This window comes from Salmo salar, chromosome 27, assembly GCF_965601325.2.
Source record: "Salmo salar chromosome 27, fSalSal1, whole genome shotgun sequence".
In the NCBI taxonomy this organism is placed as follows: Eukaryota; Metazoa; Chordata; class Actinopteri; order Salmoniformes; family Salmonidae; genus Salmo; species Salmo salar.
Window position 1 is genome coordinate 17,205,171 of NC_138317.1, and position 20,861 is coordinate 17,226,031.

Here is a 20,861-nt window from a genome sequence, read left to right on the forward strand (position 1 = left end):
GAATGGGGGTGGTACCCATGAGAACATACTGTTCATTGGATTTTTATTCCAATGTCAAAACCACTCAGCCATCCTGGTGTAGATAAGATACGATCAAGATCCCAGTGAAATTGGAATGAGGAGCACAGAGTCAGTTATTTTGGCTTTGATCCAGACAATATCTAAACGAGACTTGTTGACATCCAAATCAAACTTAATACAAGAATGGGGTTTCGAAGCAAAAAGAATAACAATTAAGTTGATAATGACTCTAACACCCTAACCACTCAGCCATCTTTTGTGTTTTTAATGGATAAACACTTGCTGAGTCAAGTCGGAATAAGGTGAACAAAGTCAATTCTTTCAGCTTTGATCCAAACAAATTTCCAATGAGTGAAAGGACAATTGACAACATCCAAATCAAAGACAAAATTCTACCAGGAGTGGGGTTCGAACCCACGAGGACATATGTCCATTGGATCTTAAGTCCAACGCCTTAACCTCTCGGCCATCCTGGTGTAAAGTAGACAAAATCAAGGGCCCAGTCAAAATGGAATAAGGAGCACACAGTCAGATTTTTTTGGCTTTGATCCAGACAATATGTAAATGAAACTTGATTACATCCAAATCAAACGTTCTACCAGATGTAGATTTCGAACCAACAAGAACATTTTAATTTCGATCATGAGTCTTTACGCCTTAAACACACTGCCATCCAGGTGTTTCTAAAATATTAACAAGAGCTGAGTCAAAATGGAAGAACTTGTCATTGTCATTTCTTTCAGATTCGATCCACGCTAAATGAAAATGAGTGAAAGGAGGGCTGTTTACATCCAAAGTAAACTTTTTCCAGGAATGGGGTTGGTACCCATGAGAACATACTGTTCATTGGATTTTTATTCCAATGTCAAAACCACTCAGCCATCCTGGTGTAGATAAGATACGATCAAGATCCCAGTGAAATTGGAATGAGGAGCACAGAGTCAGTTATTTTGGCTTTGATCCAGACAATATCTAAACGAGACTTGTTGACATCCAAATCAAACTTAATACAAGAATGGGGTTTCGAAGCAAAAAGAATAACAATTAAGTTGATAATGACTCCAACACCCTAACCACTCAGCCATCTTTTGTGTTTTTAATGGATAAACACTTGCTGAGTCAAGTCGGAATAAGGTGAACAAAGTCAATTCTTTCAGCTTTGATCCAAACAAATTTCCAATGAGTGAAAGGACAATTTACAACATCCAAATCAAAGACAAACTTCTACCAGAAGTGGGGTTCAAACCCACGAGGACATATGTCCATTGGATCTTAAGTCCAACGCCTTAACCTCTCGGCCATCCTGGTGTAACGAACACAAAATCAAGGGCCCAGTCAAAATGGAATAAGGAGCACACAGTCAGATTTTTTTGGCTTTGATCCCGACAATATGTAAATGAAACTTGATTACATCCAAATCAAACGTTCTACCAGATGTAGATTTCGAACCAACAAGAACATTTTAATTTCGATCATGAGTCTAACGCCTTTAACACACTGCCATCCAGGTGTTTCTAAAAGATTAACAAGAGCTGAGTCAAAATGGAAGAACTTGTCATAATCAATTCTTTCAGATTTGATCAACGCTAAATGTAAATGAGTGAAAGGAGGGTTGATTACATCTAAAGTAAACTTTTTCCAGGAATGGGGTTGGGACCCATGAGAACATACTGTTCATTGGATTTTTAGTCCAATGTAAAAACCCCTCAGCCATCCTGGTGTAGATAAGATACGATCAAGATCCCAGTGAAATTGGAATGAGGAGCACAGAGTCAGTTATTTTGGCTTTGATCCAGACAATATCTAAACGAGACTTGTTGACATCCAAATCAAACTTAATACAAGAATGGGGTTTCGAAGCAAAAAGAATAACAATTAAGTTGATAATGACTCTAACACCCTAATCACTCAGCCATCTTTTGTGTTTTTAATGGATAAACACTTGCTGAGTCAAGTCGGAATAAGGTGAACAAAGTCAATTCTTTCAGCTTTGATCCAAACAAATTTCCAATGAGTGAAAGGACAATTGACAACATCCAAATCAAAGACAAACTTCTACCAGGAGTGGGGTTCGAACCCACGAGGACATATGTCCATTGGATCTTAAGTCCAACGCCTTAATCTCTCGGCCATCCTGGTGTAACAAACACAAAATCAAGGGCCCAGTCAAAATGGAATAAGGAGCACACAGTAAGATTTTTTGGCTTTGATCCAGACAATATGTAAATGAAACTTGATTACATCCAAATCAAACGTTCTACCAGATGTAGATTTCGAACCAACAAGAACATTTTAATTTCGATCATGAGTCTAACGCCTTTAACACACTGCCATCCAGGTGTTTCTAAAAGATTAACAAGAGCTGAGTCAAAATGGAAGAATTTGTCATAATCAATTCTTTCAGATTTGATCAACGCTAAATGTAAATGAGTGAAAGGAGGGTTGATTACATCTAAAGTAAACTTTTTCCAGGAATGGGGTTGGGACCCATGAGAACATAATGTTCATTGGATTTTTATTCCAATGTCAAAACCACTCAGCCATCCTGGTGTAGATAAGATACGATCAAGAGCCCAGTGAAATTGGAATGAGGAGCACACAGTCAGTTATTTTGGCTTTGAGCCAGACAATATCTAAACGAGACTTGTTGATTAATACAAGAATGGGGTTTCGAAGCAAAAAGAATAACAATTAAGTTGATAATGACTCTAACACCCTAAGCACTCAGCCATCTTTTGTGTTTTTAAAGCATAAACACTTGCTGAGTCAAGTCGGAATAAGGTGAACAAAGTCAATTCTTTCAGCTTTGATCCAAACAAATTTCCAATGAGTGAAAGGACAATTGACAACCTCCAAATCAAAGAGAAACTTCTACCAGGAGTGGGGTTCGAAGCCACGAGGACATATGTCCATTGGATCTTAAGTCCAAAGCCTTAACCTCTCGGCCATCCTGGTGTAAAGAAGACAAAATCAAGGGCCCAGTCAAAATGGAATAAGGAGCACACAGTCAGATTTTTTGGCTTTGATCCAGACAATATGTAAATGAAACTTGATTACATCCAAATCAAACGTTCTACCAGATGTAGATTTCGAACCAACAAGAACATTTTAATTTCGATCATGAGTCTAACGCCTTTAACACACTGCCATCCATGTGTTTCTAAAAGATTAACAAGAGCTGAGTCAAAATGGAAGAACTTGTCATAATCAATTCTTTCAGATTTGATCAACGCTAAATGTAAATGAGTGAAAGGAGGGTTGATTACATCTAAAGTAAACTTTTTCCAGGAATGGGGTTGGGACCCATGAGAACATACTGTTCATTGGATTTTTAGTCCAATGTAAAAACCACTCAGCCATCCTGGTGTAGATAAGATACGATCAAGATCCCAGTGAAATTGGAATGAGGAGCACAGAGTCAGTTATTTTGGCTTTGATCCAGACAATATCTAAACGAGACTTGTTGACATCCAAATCAAACTTAATACAAGAATGGGGTTTCGAAGCAAAAAGAATAACAATTAAGTTGATAATGACTATAACACCCTAACCACTCAGCCATCTTTTGTGTTTTTAAAGGATAAACACTTGCTGAGTCAAGTCGGAATAAGGTGAACAAAGTCAATTCTTTCAGCTTTGATCCAAACAAATTTCCAATGAGTGAAAGGAAAATTGACAACATCCAAATCAAAGACAAACTTCTACCAGGAGTGGGGTTTGAACCCACGAGGACATATGTCCATTGGATCTTAAGTCCAACGCCTTAACCTCTCGGCCATCCTGGTGTAACGAACACAAAATCAAGGGCCCAGTCAAAATGGAATAAGGAGCACACAGTCAGATTTTTTGGCTTTGATCCAGACAATATGTAAATGAAACTTGATTACATCCAAATCAAACGTTCTACCAGATGTAGATTTCAAACCAACAAGAACATTTTAATTTCGATCATGAGTGTAACGCCTTTAACACACTGCCATCCAGGTGTTTCTAAAAGATTAACAAGAGCTGAGTCAAAATGGAAGAACTTGTCATAATCAATTCTTTCAGATTTGATCAACGCTAAATGTAAATGAGTGAAAGGAGGGTTGATTACATCTAAAGTAAACTTTTTCCAGGAATGGGGTTGGTACCCATGAGAACATACTGTTCATTGGATTTTTAGTCCAATGTCAAAACCACTCAGCCATCCTGGTGTAGATAAGATACGATCAAGATCCCAGTGAAATTGGAATGAGGAGCACAGAGTCAGTTATTTTGGCTTTGATCCAGTCAATATCTAAACGAGACTTGTTGACATCCAAATCAAACTTAATACAAGAATGGGGTTTCGAAGCAAAAAGAATAACAATTAAGTTGATAATGACTCTAACACCCTAATCACTCAGCCATCTTTTGTGTTTTTAATGGATAAACACTTGCTGAGTCAAGTCGGAATAAGGTGAACAAAGTCAATTCTTTCAGCTTTGATCCAAACAAATTTCCAATGAGTGAAAGGACAATTGACAACATCCAAATCAAAGACAAACTTCTACCAGGAGTGGGGTTCGAACCCACGAGGACATATGTCCATTGGATCTTAAGTCTAACGCCTTAATCTCTCGGCCATCCTGGTGTAACAAACACAAAATCAAGGGCCCAGTCAAAATGGAATAAGGAGCACACAGTAAGATTTTTTGGCTTTGATCCAGACAATATGTAAATGAAACTTGATTACATCCAAATCAAACGTTCTACCAGATGTAGATTTCGAACCAACAAGAACATTTTAATTTCGATCATGAGTCTAACGCCTTTAACACACTGCCATCCATGTGTTTCTAAAAGATTAACAAGAGCTGAGTCAAAATGGAAGAACTTGTCATAATCAATTCTTTCAGATTTGATCAACGCTAAATGTAAATGAGTGAAAGGAGGGTTGATTACATCTAAAGTAAACTTTTTCCAGGAATGGGGTTGGGACCCATGAGAACATACTGTTCATTGGATTTTTAGTCCAATGTAAAAACCACTCAGCCATCCTGGTGTAGATAAGATACGATCAAGATCCCAGTGAAATTGGAATGAGGAGCACAGAGTCAGTTATTTTGGCTTTGATCCAGACAATATCTAAACGAGACTTGTTGACATCCAAATCAAACTTAATACAAGAATGGGGTTTCGAAGCAAAAAGAATAACAATTAAGTTGATAATGACTATAACACCCTAACCACTCAGCCATCTTTTGTGTTTTTAAAGGATAAACACTTGCTGAGTCAAGTCGGAATAAGGTGAACAAAGTCAATTCTTTCAGCTTTGATCCAAACAAATTTCCAATGAGTGAAAGGAAAATTGACAACATCCAAATCAAAGACAAACTTCTACCAGGAGTGGGGTTTGAACCCACGAGGACATATGTCCATTGGATCTTAAGTCCAACGCCTTAACCTCTCGGCCATCCTGGTGTAACGAACACAAAATCAAGGGCCCAGTCAAAATGGAATAAGGAGCACACAGTCAGATTTTTTGGCTTTGATCCAGACAATATGTAAATGAAACTTGATTACATCCAAATCAAACGTTCTACCAGATGTAGATTTCAAACCAACAAGAACATTTTAATTTCGATCATGAGTGTAACGCCTTTAACACACTGCCATCCAGGTGTTTCTAAAAGATTAACAAGAGCTGAGTCAAAATGGAAGAACTTGTCATAATCAATTCTTTCAGATTTGATCAACGCTAAATGTAAATGAGTGAAAGGAGGGTTGATTACATCTAAAGTAAACTTTTTCCAGGAATGGGGTTGGTACCCATGAGAACATACTGTTCATTGGATTTTTAGTCCAATGTCAAAACCACTCAGCCATCCTGGTGTAGATAAGATACGATCAAGATCCCAGTGAAATTGGAATGAGGAGCACAGAGTCAGTTATTTTGGCTTTGATCCAGTCAATATCTAAACGAGACTTGTTGACATCCAAATCAAACTTAATACAAGAATGGGGTTTCGAAGCAAAAAGAATAACAATTAAGTTGATAATGACTCTAACACCCTAATCACTCAGCCATCTTTTGTGTTTTTAATGGATAAACACTTGCTGAGTCAAGTCGGAATAAGGTGAACAAAGTCAATTCTTTCAGCTTTGATCCAAACAAATTTCCAATGAGTGAAAGGACAATTGACAACATCCAAATCAAAGACAAACTTCTACCAGGAGTGGGGTTCGAACCCACGAGGACATATGTCCATTGGATCTTAAGTCTAACGCCTTAATCTCTCGGCCATCCTGGTGTAACAAACACAAAATCAAGGGCCCAGTCAAAATGGAATAAGGAGCACACAGTAAGATTTTTTGGCTTTGATCCAGACAATATGTAAATGAAACTTGATTACATCCAAATCAAACGTTCTACCAGATGTAGATTTCGAACCAACAAGAACATTTTAATTTCGATCATGAGTCTAACGCCTTTAACACACTGCCATCCAGGTGTTTCTAAAAGATTAACAAGAGCTGAGTCAAAATGGAAGAATTTGTCATAATCAATTCTTTCAGATTTGATCAACGCTAAATGTAAATGAGTGAAAGGAGGGTTGATTACATCTAAAGTAAACTTTTTCCAGGAATGGGGTTGGGACCCATGAGAACATAATGTTCATTGGATTTTTATTCCAATGTCAAAACCACTCAGCCATCCTGGTGTAGATAAGATACGATCAAGAGCCCAGTGAAATTGGAATGAGGAGCACACAGTCAGTTATTTTGGCTTTGAGCCAGACAATATCTAAACGAGACTTGTTGATTAATACAAGAATGGGGTTTCGAAGCAAAAAGAATAACAATTAAGTTGATAATGACTCTAACACCCTAAGCACTCAGCCATCTTTTGTGTTTTTAAAGCATAAACACTTGCTGAGTCAAGTCGGAATAAGGTGAACAAAGTCAATTCTTTCAGCTTTGATCCAAACAAATTTCCAATGAGTGAAAGGACAATTGACAACCTCCAAATCAAAGAGAAACTTCTACCAGGAGTGGGGTTCGAAGCCACGAGGACATATGTCCATTGGATCTTAAGTCCAAAGCCTTAACCTCTCGGCCATCCTGGTGTAAAGAAGACAAAATCAAGGGCCCAGTCAAAATGGAATAAGGAGCACACAGTCAGATTTTTTGGCTTTGATCCAGACAATATGTAAATGAAACTTGATTACATCCAAATCAAACGTTCTACCAGATGTAGATTTCAAACCAACAAGAACATTTTAATTTCGATCATGAGTCTAACGCCTTTAACACACTGCCATCCAGGTGTTTCTAAAAGATTAACAAGAGCTGAGTCAAAATGGAAGAACTTGTCATAATCAATTCTTTCAGATTTGATCAACGCTAAATGTAAATGAGTGAAAGGAGGGTTGATTACATCTAAAGTAAACTTTTTCCAGGAATGGGGTTGGTACCCATGAGAACATACTGTTCATTGGATTTTTAGTCCAATGTCAAAACCACTCAGCCATCCTGGTGTAGATAAGATACGATCAAGATCCCAGTGAAATTGGAATGAGGAGCACAGAGTCAGTTATTTTGGCTTTGATCCAGTCAATATCTAAACGAGACTTGTTGACATCCAAATCAAACTTAATACAAGAATGGGGTTTCGAAGCAAAAAGAATAACAATTAAGTTGATAATGACTCTAACACCCTAATCACTCAGCCATCTTTTGTGTTTTTAATGGATAAACACTTGCTGAGTCAAGTCGGAATAAGGTGAACAAAGTCAATTCTTTCAGCTTTGATCCAAACAAATTTCCAATGAGTGAAAGGACAATTGACAACATCCAAATCAAAGACAAACTTCTACCAGGAGTGGGGTTCGAACCCACGAGGACATATGTCCATTGGATCTTAAGTCCAACGCCTTAATCTCTCGGCCATCCTGGTGTAACAAACACAAAATCAAGGGCCCAGTCAAAATGGAATAAGGAGCACACAGTAAGATTTTTTGGCTTTGATCCAGACAATATGTAAATGAAACTTGATTACATCCAAATCAAACGTTCTACCAGATGTAGATTTCGAACCAACAAGAACATTTTAATTTCGATCATGAGTCTAACGCCTTTAACACACTGCCATCCAGGTGTTTCTAAAAGATTAACAAGAGCTGAGTCAAAATGGAAGAATTTGTCATAATCAATTCTTTCAGATTTGATCAACGCTAAATGTAAATGAGTGAAAGGAGGGTTGATTACATCTAAAGTAAACTTTTTCCAGGAATGGGGTTGGGACCCATGAGAACATAATGTTCATTGGATTTTTATTCCAATGTCAAAACCACTCAGCCATCCTGGTGTAGATAAGATACGATCAAGAGCCCAGTGAAATTGGAATGAGGAGCACACAGTCAGTTATTTTGGCTTTGAGCCAGACAATATCTAAACGAGACTTGTTGATTAATACAAGAATGGGGTTTCGAAGCAAAAAGAATAACAATTAAGTTGATAATGACTCTAACACCCTAAGCACTCAGCCATCTTTTGTGTTTTTAAAGCATAAACACTTGCTGAGTCAAGTCGGAATAAGGTGAACAAAGTCAATTCTTTCAGCTTTGATCCAAACAAATTTCCAATGAGTGAAAGGACAATTGACAACCTCCAAATCAAAGAGAAACTTCTACCAGGAGTGGGGTTCGAAGCCACGAGGACATATGTCCATTGGATCTTAAGTCCAAAGCCTTAACCTCTCGGCCATCCTGGTGTAAAGAAGACAAAATCAAGGGCCCAGTCAAAATGGAATAAGGAGCACACAGTCAGATTTTTTTGGCTTTGATCCAGACAATATGTAAATGAAACTTGATTACATCCACATCAAACGTTCTACCAGATGTAGGTCTCGAACCAACAAGAACATTTTAATTTCAATCATGAGTCTAACGCCTTTAACACACTGCCATCCAGGTGTTTCTAAAAGATTAACAAGAGCTGAGTCGAAATGGAAGAACTTGTCATAATCAATTCTTTCAGATTTGATCAACGCTAAATGTAGATGAGTGAAAGGAGGGTTGATTACATCTAAAGTAAACTTTTTCCAGGAATGGGGTTGGTACCCATGAGAACATACTGTTCATTGGATTTTTAGTCCAATGTCAAAACCACTCAGCCATCCTGGTGTAGATAAGATACGATCAAGATCCCAGTGAAATTGGAATGAGGAGCACAGAGTCAGTTATTTTGGCTTTGATCCAGTCAATATCTAAACGAGACTTGTTGACATCCAAATCAAACTTAATACAAGAATGGGGTTTCGAAGCAAAAAGAATAACAATTAAGTTGATAATGACTCTAACACCCTAATCACTCAGCCATCTTTTGTGTTTTTAATGGATAAACACTTGCTGAGTCAAGTCGGAATAAGGTGAACAAAGTCAATTCTTTCAGCTTTGATCCAAACAAATTTCCAATGAGTGAAAGGACAATTGACAACATCCAAATCAAAGACAAACTTCTACCAGGAGTGGGGTTCGAACCCACGAGGACATATGTCCATTGGATCTTAAGTCCAACGCCTTAATCTCTCGGCCATCCTGGTGTAACAAACACAAAATCAAGGGCCCAGTCAAAATGGAATAAGGAGCACACAGTAAGATTTTTTGGCTTTGATCCAGACAATATGTAAATGAAACTTGATTACATCCAAATCAAACGTTCTACCAGATGTAGATTTCGAACCAACAAGAACATTTTAATTTCGATCATGAGTCTAACGCCTTTAACACACTGCCATCCAGGTGTTTCTAAAAGATTAACAAGAGCTGAGTCAAAATGGAAGAATTTGTCATAATCAATTCTTTCAGATTTGATCAACGCTAAATGTAAATGAGTGAAAGGAGGGTTGATTACATCTAAAGTAAACTTTTTCCAGGAATGGGGTTGGGACCCATGAGAACATAATGTTCATTGGATTTTTATTCCAATGTCAAAACCACTCAGCCATCCTGGTGTAGATAAGATACGATCAAGAGCCCAGTGAAATTGGAATGAGGAGCACACAGTCAGTTATTTTGGCTTTGAGCCAGACAATATCTAAACGAGACTTGTTGATTAATACAAGAATGGGGTTTCGAAGCAAAAAGAATAACAATTAAGTTGATAATGACTCTAACACCCTAAGCACTCAGCCATCTTTTGTGTTTTTAAAGCATAAACACTTGCTGAGTCAAGTCGGAATAAGGTGAACAAAGTCAATTCTTTCAGCTTTGATCCAAACAAATTTCCAATGAGTGAAAGGACAATTGACAACCTCCAAATCAAAGAGAAACTTCTACCAGGAGTGGGGTTCGAAGCCACGAGGACATATGTCCATTGGATCTTAAGTCCAAAGCCTTAACCTCTCGGCCATCCTGGTGTAAAGAAGACAAAATCAAGGGCCCAGTCAAAATGGAATAAGGAGCACACAGTCAGATTTTTTTGGCTTTGATCCAGACAATATGTAAATGAAACTTGATTACATCCACATCAAACGTTCTACCAGATGTAGGTCTCGAACCAACAAGAACATTTTAATTTCAATCATGAGTCTAACGCCTTTAACACACTGCCATCCAGGTGTTTCTAAAAGATTAACAAGAGCTGAGTCAAAATGGAAGAACTTGTCATTGTCATTTCTTTCAGATTCGATCCACGCTAAATGTAAATGAGTGAAAGGAGGGTTGATTACATCCAAAGTAAACTTTTTCCAGGAATGGGGTTGGTACCCACAAGAACATACTGTTCATTTGACTTTAATTCCAATGTCTAAAACACTCAGCCATCCTTGTGTAGATAAGATACGATCAAGATCCCAGTGAAATTGGAATGAGGAGCACAGAGTCAGTTATTTTGGCTTTGAGCCAGACAATATCTAAACGAGACTTGTTGACATCCAAATCAAACTTAATACAAGAATGGGGTTTCGAAGCAAGACGAAAAATAATTAAGTTGATTATGAATCTAACACCTTAACCACTCAGGCATCTTTTGTGTTTTTAAAGGATAAACACTTGCTGAGTCAAGTCGGAATATGGGAAACAACGTCAATTCTTTCAGCTTTGATCCAAAAAAAATTCCAATGAGTGAAAGGACAATTGACAACCTCCAAATCAAAGAGAAACTTCTACCAGGAGTGGGGTTCGAAGCCATGAGGACATATATCCATTGGATCTTAAGTCCAACGCCTCAACCTCTCGGCCATCCTGGTGTAAAGAAGACAAAATCAAGGGCCCAGTCAAAATGGAATAAGGAGCACACAGTGAGATCTTTTGGCTTTGTAAATAATACTTGACTACATCCAAATCAAACTTTCTACCAGATGTAGGTTTCTTACCAACAAGAACATTTTTATTTCGATCATGAGTCTAACGCCTTTAACACACTGCCATCCAGGTGTTTCTAAAAGATTAACAAGAGCTGAGTCAAAATGGAAGAACTTGTCATAGTCATTTCTTTCAGATTTGATACATGCTAAATGTAAATGAGTGAAAGGAGGGCTGTTTACTTCCAAAGTAAACTTTTTCCAGGAATGGGGTTGGTACCCATGAGAACATACTGTTCATTGGATTTTTATTCCAATGTCTAAACCACTCAGCCATCCTGGTGTAGATTATATACGATCAAGAGCCCAGTGAAATTGGAATGAGGAGCACACAGTCAGTTATTTTGGCTTTGAGCCAGACAATATCTAAATGATACTTGTTGACATCCAAATCAAACTTAATACAAGAATTGGGTTTCGAAGAGAGACGAAAAATAATTATGTTGATTATGAATCTAACACCTTAACCACTCAGGCATCTTTTGTGTTTTTAAAGGATAAACACTTGCTGAGTCAAGTCGGAATATGGGAAACAACGTATATTCTTTCAGCTTTGATCCAAACAAATTTCCAATGAGTGAAAGGTCAATTGATAACATCCAAATCAAAGACTAACATCTACCAGGAGTGGGGATCAAAACCACTAGGACATACGTCCATTGGATCTTACGTCCAACGCCTTAACCTCTCGGCCATCCTGGTGTAAGGAACACAAAATCAAGGGCCCAGTCAAAATGGAATAAGGAGCACACAGTCAGATTTTTTGGCTTTGATCCAGACAATATGTAAATGAAACTTGATTACATCCAAATCAAACGTTCTACCAGATGTAGATTTCGAACCAACAAGAACATTTTAATTTCGATCATGAGTCTAACGCCTTTAACACACTGCCATCCAGGTGTTTCTAAAAGATTAACAAGAGCTGAGTCAAAATGGAAGAACTTGTCATAATCAATTCTTTCAGATTTGATCAACGCTAAATGTAAATGAGTGAAAGGAGGGTTGATTACATCTAAAGTAAACTTTTTCCAGGAATGGGGTTGGTACCCATGACAACATACTGTTCATTGGATTTTTAGTCCAATGTCTAAACCACTCAGCCATCCTGGTGTAGATGAGATACGATCAAGAGCCCAGTGAAATTGGAATGAGGAGCACACAGTCATTTTTTTTGGCTTTGAGCCAGACAATATCTAAACGAGACTTGTTGACATCCAAATCAAACTTAATACAAGAATGGGGTTTCGAAGCAAAAAGAATAACAATTAAGTTGATAATGACTCTAACACCCTAAGCACTCAGCCATCTTTTGTGTTTTTAATGGATAAACACTTGCTGAGTCAAGTCGGAATATGGGAAAGAACGTCAATTCTTTCAGCTTTGATCCAAACAAATTTCCAATGAGTGAAAGGTCAATTGATAACATCCAAATCAAAGAAAATTGTCTACCAGGAGTGGGGTTCGAACCCACGAGGACATAAGTCCATTAGATCTTGAGTCCAACGCCTTAACCTCTCGGCCATCCTGGTGTAAAAAACACAAAATCAAGAGCCCAGTCAAAATGAAATAAGGAGCACACAGTCAGGTCTTTTGGCTTTGATCCAGACAATATGTAAATGAAACTTGATTACATCCAAATCAAACGTTCTACCAGATGTAGGTCTCGAACCAACAAGAACATTTTAATTTCAATCATGAGTCTAACGCCTTTAACACAATGCCATCCAGGTGTTTCTAAAAGATTAACAAAAGCTGAGTCAAAATGGAAGAACTTGTCATAATCAATTCTTTCAGATTTGATCCACGCTAAATGTAAATGAGTGAAAAGAGGGTTGATTACATCTAGAGTAAACTTTTTCCAGGAATGGGGTTGGTACCCATGAGAACATACTGGTCATTGAATTTTTATTCCAATGTCTAAACCACTCAGCCATCCTGGTGTTGATAAGATACGATCAAGAGCCCAGTGAAATTGGAATGAGGAGCACACAGTGAGTTATTTTGGCTTTGAGCCAGACAATATCTAAATGAGACTTGTTGACATCCAAATCAAACTTAATACAAGAATGGGGTTTCGAAGCAAGACGATTAATAATTAAGTTGATAATGACTCTAACACCTTAACCACTCAGGCATCTTTTGTGTTTTTAAAGGATAAACACTCGCTGAGTCAAGTCGGAATAAGGGGAACAAAGTCAATTCTTTCAGCTTTGATCCAAACAAATTTCCAATGAGTGAAAGTACATTTGACAACATCCAAATCAAAGACAACTTCTACCAGGAGTGGGGTTTGAACCCACAATGACATATGTCCAATGGATCTTAAGTCCAACGCCTTAACCTCTCAGCCATCCTGGTGTACAGAGCACAAAATCAAGGGCCCAGTCAAAATGGAATTAGGAGCACACAGTGAGATCTTTTGGCTTTGATCCAGACAATATGTAAATGAAACTTGATTACATCCAAATCAAACGTTCTACCAGATGTAGGTCTCGAACCAACAAGAACATTTTAATTTCGATCATGAGTCTAATGCCTTTAACACACTGCCATCCAGGTGTTTCTAAAAGATTAACAAGAGCTGAGTCAAAATGGAAGAACTTGTCACAGTCATTTCTTTCAGATTTGATCCACGCTAAATGTAAATGAGTGAAAGGAGGGCTGATTACATGTAAAGTAAACTTTTTCCAGGAATGGGGTTGGTACCCATGAGAACATACTGTCCATTGGATTTTTATTCCAATGTCAAAACCACTCAGCCATCCAGGTGTAGATAAGATACGATCAAGATCCCAGTGAAATTCGAATGAGGAGCACACAGTCAGTTATTTTGGCTTTGAGCCAGACAATATCTAAACGAGACTTGTTGACATCCAAATCAAACTTAATACAAGAATGGGGTTTCGAAGCAAAAAGAATAACAATTAAGTTGATAATGACTCTAACACCCTAAGCACTCAGCCATCTTTTGTGTTTTTAATGGATAAACACTTGCTGAGTCAAGTCGGAATATGGGAAAGAACGTCAATTCTTTCAGCTTTGATCCAAACAAATTTCCAATGAGTGAAAGGTCAATTGATAACATCCAAATCAAAGACAAACTTCTACCAGGAGTGGGGATTGAACCCACGAGGACATAAGTCCATTAGATCTTCAGTCCAACGCCTTAACCGATCAGCCATCCTGGGGTAACGAGCAAAAAATCAAGGGCCCAGTCAAAATGGAATAAGGAGCACACAGTCATATCTATTTGGCTTTGATCCAGAAAATATGTAAATAAAACTTGACTACATCCAAATCAAACTTTCTACCATATGTAGGTTTCTTACCAACAAGAACATTTTAATTTCAATCATGAGTCTAACGCCTTTAACACAATGCCATCCAGGTGTTTCTAAAAGATTAACAAAAGCTGAGTCAAAATGGAAGAACTTGTCATAATCAATTCTTTCAGATTTGATCCACGCCAAATGTAAATGAGTGAAAAGAGGGTTGATTACATCTAGAGTAAACTTTTTCCAGGAATGGGGTTGGTACCCATGAGAACATACTGTTCATTGAATTTTTATTCCAATGTCTAAACCACTCAGACATCCTGGTGTAGATAAGATACGATCAAGAGCCCAGTGAAATTGGAATGAGGAGCACACAGTCAGTTATTTTGGCTTTGAGCCAGACAATATCTAAATGAGACTTGTTGACATCCAAATCAAACTTAATACAAGAATTGGGTTTCGAAGCAAGACCAATAATAATTAAGTTGATTATGACTCTAACACCTTAACCACTCAGGCATCTTTTGTGTTTTTAAAGGATAAACACTTGCTGAGTCGAGTCTGAATATTGGAAACAATGTCGATTCTTTCAGCTTTGATCCAAACAAACTTCCAATGAGTGAAAGGTCAAATGATAACATCCAAATCAAAGCCAAACTTCTACCAGGAGTGGGGATCGAACACACGAGGACATATGTCCATTAGATCTTGAGTCTAACGCCTTAACCGCTCGGCCATTCTGGTGTAAAGAGCACAAAATCAAGGGCCCAGTCAAAATGGAATAAGGAGCACACAGTCAGATCTTTTGGCTTTGATCCAGACAATATGTAAATGAAACTTGATTACATCCAAATCAAACGTTCTACCAGATGAAGATTTCGAACCAACAAGAACATTTTAATTTCGATCATGAGTCTAACGCCTTTAACACACTGCCATCCACGTGTTTCTAAAAGATTAACAAGAGCTGATTCAAAATGGTAGATCTTGTCATAGTCATTTCTTTCAGATTTGATCCACACTAAATGTAAATGAGTGAAAGGAGGGCTGTTTACATCCAAAGTAAACTTTTTCCATGGAATGGGGTTGGTACCCACAAGAACATACTGTTCATTGAATTTTTATTCCAACGTCAAAACCACTCAGCCATCCTGGTGTAGATAAGATAGGATCAAGAGCCCAGTGAAATTGGAATGAGGAGCACACGGTCAGTTATTTTGGCTTTGTGCCAGACAATATCTAAATGAGACTTGTTGACATCCAAATCAAACTTAATACAATAATTGAATTTCGAAGCAAGACGAATATTAATTAAGTTGATTATGAGTCTAACACCTTAACCACTCAGGCATCTTTTGTGTTTTTAAAGGATAAACACTTGCTGAGTTGAATCTGAATATGGGAAACAATGTCAATTCTTTCAGCTTTGATCCAAACAAATTTCCAATGAGTGAAAGGTCAATTGATAACATCCAAATCAAAGACAAACTTCTACCAGGAGTGGGGATCGAACCCACGAGGTCATATGTCCATTAGATCTTGAGTCTAACGCCTTAACTGCTCGGCCATCCTGGTGTATAGAGCACAAAATCAAGGGCCCAGTCAAAATGGAATAAGGAGCACACAGTCAGATCTTTTGGCTTTGATCCAGACAATATGTAAATAAAACTTGACTACATCCAAATCAAACTTTCTACCAGATGTAGGTTTCTTACCAACAAGAACATTTTTATTTCGATCATGAGTCTAACGCCTTTAACACACTGCCATCCAGGTGTTTCTAAAAGATTAACAAGAGCTGAGTCAAAATGGAAGAACTTGTCATAGTCATTTCTTTCAGATTTGATCCACGCTAAATGTAAATGAGTGAAAGGAGAGCTGTTTACATCCAAAGTAAACTTTTTCCAGGAATGGGGTTGGTACCCACAAGAACATACTGTTCATTGGATTTTTATTCCAACGTCAAAACCACTCAGCCATCCTGGTGTAAATGAAATACAATCAAGATCCCAGTGAAATAGGAATGAGGAGCACACAGTCAGTTATTTTGGCTTTGAGCCAGACAATATCTAAACGAGACATGTTGACATCCAAATCAAACTTAATACAAGAATGGGGTTTCGAAGGAAAATGAATAACAATTATGTTGATAATGACTCTAACACCCTAACCACTCAGCCATCTTTTGTGTTTTTAATGGATAAACACTTGCTGAGTCAAGTCGGAATATGGGAAACAACGTCAATTCTTTCAGCTTTGATCCAAACAAATTTCCAATGAGTGAAAGGTCAATTGACAACATCCAAATCAACAATAAACTTCTACCAGGAGTGGGGTTCGAACCCACGAGGACATATGTCCATTAGATCTTGAGTCTAACGCCTTAACCGCTCGGCCATCCTGGTGTAAAGAGCACAAAATCAAGGGCCCAGTCAAAATGGAATAAGGAGCACACAGTCAGATCTTTTGGCTTTGATCCAGAAAATATGTAAATAAAACTTGACTACATCCAAATCAAACTTTCTACCAGATGTAGGTTTCTTACCAACAAGAACATTTTTATTTCGATCATGAGTCTAACGCCTTTAACACACTGCCATCCACGTGTTTCTAAAAGATTAACAAGAGCTGATTCAAAATGGTAGATCTTGTCATAGTCATTTCTTTCAGATTTGATCCACACTAAATGTAAATGAGTGAAAGGAGGGCTGTTTACATCCAAAGTAAACTTTTTCCAGGAATGGGGTTGGTACCCACAAGAAATTACTGTTCATTGAATTTTTATTCCAACGTCAAAACCACTCAGCCATCCTGGTGTAGATAAGATCGGATCAAGAGCCCAGTGAAATTGGAATGAGGAGCACACGGTCAGTTATTTTGGCTTTGAGCCAGACAATATCTAAATGAGACTTGTTGACATCCAAATCAAACTTAATACAATAATTGAATTTCGAAGCAAGACGAATATTAATTAAGTTGATTATGAGTCTAACACCTTAACCACTCAGGCATCTTTTGTGTTTTTAAAGGATAAACACTTGCTGAGTTGACTCTGAATATGGGAAACAATGTCATTTCTTTCAGCTTTGATCCAAACAAATTTCCAATGAGTGAAAGGTCAATTGATACCTTCCAAATCAAAGACAAACTTCTACCAGGAGTGGGGATCGAACCCACGAGGACATATGTCCATTAGATCTTGAGTCTAACGCCTTAACCGCTCGGCCATCCTGGTGTACAGAGCACAAAATCAAGGGCCCAGTCAAAATGGAATAAGGAGCACACAGTCAGATCTTTTGGCTTTGATCCAGAAAATATGTAAATAAAACTTGACTACATCCAAATCAAACTTTCTACCAGATGTAGGTTTCTTACCAACAAGAACATTTTTATTTCGATCATGAGTCTAACGCCTTTAACACACTGCCATCCACGTGTTTCTAAAAGATTAACAAGAGCTGATTCAAAATGGTAGATCTTGTCATAGTCATTTCTTTCAGATTTGATCCACACTAAATGTAAATGAGTGAAAGGAGGGCTGTTTACATCCAAAGTAAACTTTTTCCAGGAATGGGGTTGGTACCCACAAGAAATTACTGTTCATTGAATTTTTATTCCAACGTCAAAACCACTCAGCCATCCTGGTGTAGATAAGATCGGATCAAGAGCCCAGTGAAATTGGAATGAGGAGCACACGGTCAGTTATTTTGGCTTTGAGCCAGACAATATCTAAATGAGACTTGTTGACATCCAAATCAAACTTAATACAATAATTGAATTTCGAAGCAAGACGAATATTAATTAAGTTGATTATGAGTCTAACACCTTAACCACTCAGGCATCTTTTGTGTTTTTAAAGGATAAACACTTGCTGAGTTGAGTCTGAATATGGGAAACAATGTCATTTCTTTCAGCTTTGATCCAAACAAATTTCCAATGAGTGAAAGGTCAATTGATACCTTCCAAATCAAAGACAAACTTCTACCAGGAGTGGGGATCGAACCCACGAGGACATATGTCCATTAGATCTTGAGTCTAACGCCTTAACCGCTCGGCCATCCTGGTGTACAGAGCACAAAATCAAGGGCCCAGTCAAAATGGAATAAGGAGCACACAGTCAGATCTTTTGGCTTTGATCCAGAAAATATGTAAATAAAACTTGACTACATCCAAATCAAACTTTCTACCAGATGTAGGTTTCTTACCAACAAGAACATTTTTATTTCGATCATGAGTCTAACGCCTTTAACACACTGCCATGCAGGTGTTTCTAAAAGATTAACAAGAGCTGATTCAAAATGGTAGATCTTGTCATAGTCATTTCTTTCAGATTTGATCCACACTAAATGTAAATGAGTGAAAGGAGGGCTGTTTACATCCAAAATAAACTTTTTCCAGGAATGGGGTTGGTACCCTCAAGAACATACTGTTCATTGAATTTTTATTCCAACGTCAAAACCACTCAGCCATCCTGGTGTCGATAAGATAGGATCAAGAGCCCAGTGAAATTGGAATGAGGAGCACACGGTCAGTTATTTTGGCTTTGAGCCAGACAATATCTAAATGAGACTTGTTGACATCCAAATCAAACTTAATACAATAATTGAATTTTGAAGCAAGACGAATATTAATTAAGTTGATTATGAGTCTAACACCTTAACCACTCAGGCATCTTTTGTGTTTTTAAAGGATAAACACTTGCTGAGTTGAGTCTGAATATGGGAAACAATGTCAATTCTTTCAGCTTTGATCCAAACAAATTTCCAATGAGTGAAAGGTCAATTGATAACATCCAAATCAAAGACAAACTTCTACCAGGAGTGGGGATCGAAGCCACAAGGACATATGTCCATTAGATCTTGAGTCTAACGCCTTAACCGCTCGGCCATCCTGGTGTAAAGAGCACAAAATCAAGGGCCCAGTCAAAATGGAATAAGGAGCACACAGTCAGATCTTTTGGCTTTGATCCAGACAATATGTAAATAAAACTTGACTACATCCAAATCAAACTTTCTACCAGATGTAGGTTTCTTACCAACAAGAACATTTTTATTTCGATCATGAGTCTAACGCCTTTAACACACTGCCATCCAGGTGTTTCTAAAAGATTAACAAGAGCTGAGTCAAAATGGAAGAACTTGTCATAGTCATTTCTTTCAGATTTGATACACGCTAAATGTAAATGAGTGAAAGGAGAGCTGTTTACATCCAAAGTAAACTTTTTCCAGGAATGGGGTTGGTACCCACAAGAACATACTGTTCATTGGATTTTTATTCCAACGTCAAAACCACTCAGCCATCCTGGTGTAAATGAAATACGATCAAGATCCCAGTGAAATAGGAATGAGGAGCACACAGTCAGTTATTTTGGCTTTGAGCCAGACAATATCTAAACGAGACATGTTGACATCCAAATCAAACTTAATACAAGAATGGGGTTTCGAAGGAAAAAGAATAACAATTATGTTGATAATGACTCTAACACCCTAACCACTCAGCCATCTTTTGTGTTTTTAATGGATAAACACTTGCTGAGTCAAGTCGGAATATGCGAAACAACGTCAATTCTTTCAGCTTTGATCCAAACAAATTTCCAATGAGTGAAAGGTCAATTGACAACATCCAAATCAACAATAAACTTCTACCAGGAGTGGGGTTCGAACCCACGAGGACATATGTCCATTAGATCTTGAGCCTAACGCCTTAACCGCTCGGCCATCCTGGTGTAAAGAGCACAAAATCAAGGGCCCAGTCAAAATGGAATAAGGAGCACACAGTCAGATCTTTTGGCTTTGATCCAGACAATATGTAAATGAAACTTGATTACATCCAAATCAAACGTTCTACCAGATGAAGATTTCGAACCAACAAGAACATTTTAATTTCGATCATGAGTCTAACGCCTTTAACACACTGCCATCCACGTGTTTCTAAAAGATTAACAAGAGCTGATTCAAAATGGTAGATCTTGTCATAGTCATTTCTTTCAGATTTGATCCACACTAAATGTAAATGAGTGAAAGGAGGGCTGTTTACATCCAAAGTAAACTTTTTCCAGGAATGGGGTTGGTACCCACAAGAACATACTGTTCATTGAATTTTTATTCCAACGTCAAAACCACTCAGCCATCCTGGTGTAGATAAGATAGGATCAAGAGCCCAGTGAAATTGGAATGAGGAGCACACGGTCAGTTATTTTGGCTTTGAGCCAGACAATATCTAAATGAGACTTG

The 20,861-nt window shown here is 37.9% G+C and overlaps 23 non-coding genes across 23 annotated transcripts; all 23 read right to left on the reverse strand.

Moving 5' to 3' along the window:
• Positions 1-414: 414 nt before the first annotated feature.
• On the reverse strand, positions 415-497 carry trnal-uaa (transfer RNA leucine (anticodon UAA)). Its single transcript has one exon. It is a non-coding gene; the product is annotated as a tRNA-Leu (tRNA).
• Positions 498-1,246: 749 nt separating this feature from the next.
• On the reverse strand, positions 1,247-1,329 carry trnal-uaa (transfer RNA leucine (anticodon UAA)). Its single transcript has one exon. It is a non-coding gene; the product is annotated as a tRNA-Leu (tRNA).
• Positions 1,330-2,077: 748 nt separating this feature from the next.
• Positions 2,078-2,160, reverse strand: trnal-uaa (transfer RNA leucine (anticodon UAA)). Its single transcript has one exon. It is a non-coding gene; the product is annotated as a tRNA-Leu (tRNA).
• A 733-nt stretch (positions 2,161-2,893) lies between these two features.
• trnal-uaa (transfer RNA leucine (anticodon UAA)) lies at positions 2,894-2,976 on the reverse strand. The gene has a single exon. It is a non-coding gene; the product is annotated as a tRNA-Leu (tRNA).
• Positions 2,977-3,723: 747 nt separating this feature from the next.
• Positions 3,724-3,806, reverse strand: trnal-uaa (transfer RNA leucine (anticodon UAA)). The gene has a single exon. It is a non-coding gene; the product is annotated as a tRNA-Leu (tRNA).
• A 747-nt stretch (positions 3,807-4,553) lies between these two features.
• trnal-uaa (transfer RNA leucine (anticodon UAA)) lies at positions 4,554-4,636 on the reverse strand. Its single transcript has one exon. It is a non-coding gene; the product is annotated as a tRNA-Leu (tRNA).
• A 747-nt stretch (positions 4,637-5,383) lies between these two features.
• trnal-uaa (transfer RNA leucine (anticodon UAA)) lies at positions 5,384-5,466 on the reverse strand. The gene has a single exon. It is a non-coding gene; the product is annotated as a tRNA-Leu (tRNA).
• Positions 5,467-6,213: 747 nt separating this feature from the next.
• Positions 6,214-6,296, reverse strand: trnal-uaa (transfer RNA leucine (anticodon UAA)). Its single transcript has one exon. It is a non-coding gene; the product is annotated as a tRNA-Leu (tRNA).
• Positions 6,297-7,029: 733 nt separating this feature from the next.
• Positions 7,030-7,112, reverse strand: trnal-uaa (transfer RNA leucine (anticodon UAA)). Its single transcript has one exon. It is a non-coding gene; the product is annotated as a tRNA-Leu (tRNA).
• A 747-nt stretch (positions 7,113-7,859) lies between these two features.
• Positions 7,860-7,942, reverse strand: trnal-uaa (transfer RNA leucine (anticodon UAA)). Its single transcript has one exon. It is a non-coding gene; the product is annotated as a tRNA-Leu (tRNA).
• Positions 7,943-8,675: 733 nt separating this feature from the next.
• On the reverse strand, positions 8,676-8,758 carry trnal-uaa (transfer RNA leucine (anticodon UAA)). The gene has a single exon. It is a non-coding gene; the product is annotated as a tRNA-Leu (tRNA).
• Positions 8,759-9,506: 748 nt separating this feature from the next.
• trnal-uaa (transfer RNA leucine (anticodon UAA)) lies at positions 9,507-9,589 on the reverse strand. Its single transcript has one exon. It is a non-coding gene; the product is annotated as a tRNA-Leu (tRNA).
• Positions 9,590-10,322: 733 nt separating this feature from the next.
• Positions 10,323-10,405, reverse strand: trnal-uaa (transfer RNA leucine (anticodon UAA)). Its single transcript has one exon. It is a non-coding gene; the product is annotated as a tRNA-Leu (tRNA).
• Positions 10,406-12,799: 2,394 nt separating this feature from the next.
• trnal-caa (transfer RNA leucine (anticodon CAA)) lies at positions 12,800-12,882 on the reverse strand. Its single transcript has one exon. It is a non-coding gene; the product is annotated as a tRNA-Leu (tRNA).
• Positions 12,883-13,628: 746 nt separating this feature from the next.
• Positions 13,629-13,711, reverse strand: trnal-uaa (transfer RNA leucine (anticodon UAA)). Its single transcript has one exon. It is a non-coding gene; the product is annotated as a tRNA-Leu (tRNA).
• A 747-nt stretch (positions 13,712-14,458) lies between these two features.
• Positions 14,459-14,541, reverse strand: trnaf-gaa (transfer RNA phenylalanine (anticodon GAA)). The gene has a single exon. It is a non-coding gene; the product is annotated as a tRNA-Phe (tRNA).
• Positions 14,542-15,289: 748 nt separating this feature from the next.
• Positions 15,290-15,372, reverse strand: trnal-caa (transfer RNA leucine (anticodon CAA)). Its single transcript has one exon. It is a non-coding gene; the product is annotated as a tRNA-Leu (tRNA).
• Positions 15,373-16,120: 748 nt separating this feature from the next.
• On the reverse strand, positions 16,121-16,203 carry trnal-caa (transfer RNA leucine (anticodon CAA)). Its single transcript has one exon. It is a non-coding gene; the product is annotated as a tRNA-Leu (tRNA).
• Positions 16,204-16,950: 747 nt separating this feature from the next.
• trnal-caa (transfer RNA leucine (anticodon CAA)) lies at positions 16,951-17,033 on the reverse strand. The gene has a single exon. It is a non-coding gene; the product is annotated as a tRNA-Leu (tRNA).
• Positions 17,034-17,780: 747 nt separating this feature from the next.
• On the reverse strand, positions 17,781-17,863 carry trnal-caa (transfer RNA leucine (anticodon CAA)). Its single transcript has one exon. It is a non-coding gene; the product is annotated as a tRNA-Leu (tRNA).
• A 747-nt stretch (positions 17,864-18,610) lies between these two features.
• Positions 18,611-18,693, reverse strand: trnal-caa (transfer RNA leucine (anticodon CAA)). Its single transcript has one exon. It is a non-coding gene; the product is annotated as a tRNA-Leu (tRNA).
• Positions 18,694-19,440: 747 nt separating this feature from the next.
• Positions 19,441-19,523, reverse strand: trnal-caa (transfer RNA leucine (anticodon CAA)). Its single transcript has one exon. It is a non-coding gene; the product is annotated as a tRNA-Leu (tRNA).
• Positions 19,524-20,270: 747 nt separating this feature from the next.
• trnal-caa (transfer RNA leucine (anticodon CAA)) lies at positions 20,271-20,353 on the reverse strand. The gene has a single exon. It is a non-coding gene; the product is annotated as a tRNA-Leu (tRNA).
• Between the last annotated feature and the right edge of the window lie 508 nt (positions 20,354-20,861).